This window comes from Vespa mandarinia, chromosome 11 (genome assembly GCF_050613455.1).
Source record: "Vespa mandarinia isolate Hongniang chromosome 11, ASM5061345v1, whole genome shotgun sequence".
NCBI classification, from domain to species: domain Eukaryota; kingdom Metazoa; phylum Arthropoda; class Insecta; order Hymenoptera; family Vespidae; genus Vespa; species Vespa mandarinia.
The window spans coordinates 6,905,001-6,907,500 of NC_140820.1; the positions used below are offsets into that span (position 1 = coordinate 6,905,001).

Sequence of the window (2,500 nt, forward strand, 5' to 3'; positions counted from 1 at the left end):
TTATACTTGTCACGTAACTTGACGCATTGTCGTCATCTTCTCTACTTCGAAATTTTCATTGCACGATTATTATTTTGGTTTCAACTATTTCTTATAAATATTTAGCGGAGATTTTTATTTAAGATTCGTATACATTTCATATAGCTTTTTTTTTCTTTGGAAACTCACGGAATACATTTTCTTCTATAATTTTTTCATTAAAAATGTAAATAAGAGAAAGTGTGAGCGTGAGTAAATGAATGAATGATAAAGAGATATTTACTTATTATAATTTTCGAGTTATCAAAGTTGAAGAAATAATATTAAATAGAAAAAGACGAATATTTCGAGATAAGTGATATCCAATAAAATCCAAAGTGACAGAGTTAGAAATAGAAAAAAAGAAAAGAAAAAAGCAAAACAAAGCACAATCGACTTTTTCTCTTAATTTTTTTCTTTTTTTTTCATTCGTTTCAAAACAACGTAAAATTATGCATGATTATCTTCCGTCGGAAATAATAAAATGATCACGTCCGTTTTTAACAGGGTGAACACGGAGATAATTATCTATTTTAAAGAATTTAATCAAAATATATTGACAGAATTAATCATCGCATAATTTATCGATTTAATACTTGTTGCATAACAAATAGTAGTCATTTATTTTATACTTATTACCAAGCGAGCCATATAAATATATGATTTGAAATTAAATTAACAAAGCATGAATATTTTTTTAAACGAATGAAATCCTTATTATTGCAATAAATTACAATAAACATATTTAATTATCATAAATATAACTCTAATAAATTTTATCGATGCACAGATTTCAACATATTATTATAGTGATCTACTGTTTTCTTTTCTTTTTATTTTATCAATTATAGACTTATGATCCATAATAAATATTTAAATTATCTATGACGATAATCTTATTATATTGAATATATTGGATTCAAATTTCATATTTTGTTATAGAAGACATATATGTATATATTAATATACATATATATATATATTTTAGTTTGAAAATGAATGATATAAGAGAAGTTTTTTTAATAGTTAACCTTTTAACTGTCACATTTTGACAATTCCTTCTTTTAGATTTTGTCTTAAAAAGAAAAAAATAATCTTTATCAGTAGTTAATATGTCAAACGTGATAAGCTAGAAAAAAATAAGATTTAGAACTCGCAACATACTCAATTTACCGAACAAAGAAGAAAAATAATATAAGAAATAGAACTTCATGCATTTCTTACTTGAAAGTTAAAAAAAATTTTCCCAATTCTTTCTTTTTCAACTTTCATTTGATTTAATTTATTTATCAATTTAGAAAAAAAAAAACAAACCGCGTTTAAATGCTTGTTTCAAGCATATAAAATAAGTAACACATTTATGATATTTGAAATTTGTTTTACTGATATATATGTGATATATATATGATACGTTTCTAAACTGAATTCAATATCAATCGGATAAATGTCTTTGTGACATTCGTAATATGAAAAAAGAAAAATATATATGTATATATCGATGTCAGATAAAAGTTTTATTAAGATTTTAAGATTTGATAGTAACAGAAAAGAAAAAAGAAAAAATATTCATGCTTCCACAACTTGAAGTAACTGACTTGATATGACGTATGTATGTAGTTACGTACACGTATGAAAATATATTGTGTATACATTTTTCAGGGTTCCTCGCGTAAACGATCAATCCTCACTGCCATCATTATCTTATAGATATATTATGATTGGATACGCGTCCGTTCATTATTGCAATTAATATTTGTATTAATGATTATTCATATCAAAATATTTCTCTGATATATTCGACAACGAAAGATAATTTGTGATGAGTCAATGAAAAGAGATTGTAGAAGCGGGAACTTGTAGTACGGTGAACTGATTATCATCTCAGATGCGATATTAAGATTAAAGTGACGGAAACATTGTATAAGAGCAAAACAAAAGTCGAGCGAAAATAAAAGAGAAAGAGAAGAAAATTAATAAAAAAAAAAATAATAATAAAATAAAATAAAGATTATTCTATGAGTTTGTTGGCCTGCATAAGTGCGTGCGTGTTTCCATACGTTTGTGTGTGTGTGTGTGCGTGCGTGCGTGCGTGTGTGCGTGTGTGTGTGTGCATGATCGTTGATTGATATATCATTAATAAATTCGTCGTCGTTGTATTCTTATCGTTTTCGGTCTACGAAACATTAGAACTGTCTGTCCTCTGATCTAGAATGAAAAAAAGAACAAAAAAAAAGAAAATAATATATAAAAATAATATGAAGAAGAAAATGCAGTTATTAAAAAAGCTCTTTATAGAAAAATTAGGAGTTTCACCAGCTGAATTTGATCGTTTATTAATAATAAATATCGTGAGTGTATTTTATCGTGAATACAACCCCCAAATGTATATTTGTTGTGAAACATTACATTATATAACGATTTAAGGATTTAGTTAAAAGAAAAATAGAATAAGAAAAAAGGTTATCGTTTAATATTAACGATA

General features: G+C 25.5%; 1 protein-coding gene and 1 long non-coding RNA gene across 3 annotated transcripts in view; one reads left to right on the top strand and one right to left on the bottom strand.

The window, feature by feature from the left end:
* LOC118450408 (uncharacterized) overlaps positions 1 to 1,295 on the top strand; it is a 57,090-nt gene extending 55,795 nt beyond the window's left edge. The window contains exon 5 of the mRNA XM_035886173.2: positions 1 to 1,295. This exon is cut by the window's left edge and continues 1,358 nt beyond it. The gene's annotated coding sequence lies outside the window, so the exon portion shown is untranslated.
* Positions 1 to 2,500, bottom strand: part of LOC118450409 (uncharacterized) — a 71,106-nt gene that overhangs the window by 29,391 nt on the left and 39,215 nt on the right. The window contains exon 3 of one of the 2 annotated variants that reach the window (XR_004840707.2): positions 1,462 to 2,223. The exons of the other annotated variant lie outside the window; for it this stretch is intronic. This is a non-coding gene — a long non-coding RNA (uncharacterized LOC118450409). Of the gene's footprint in view, positions 1 to 1,461; positions 2,224 to 2,500 lie in introns of those variants that run through there. 2 annotated transcript variants of the gene reach the window in all.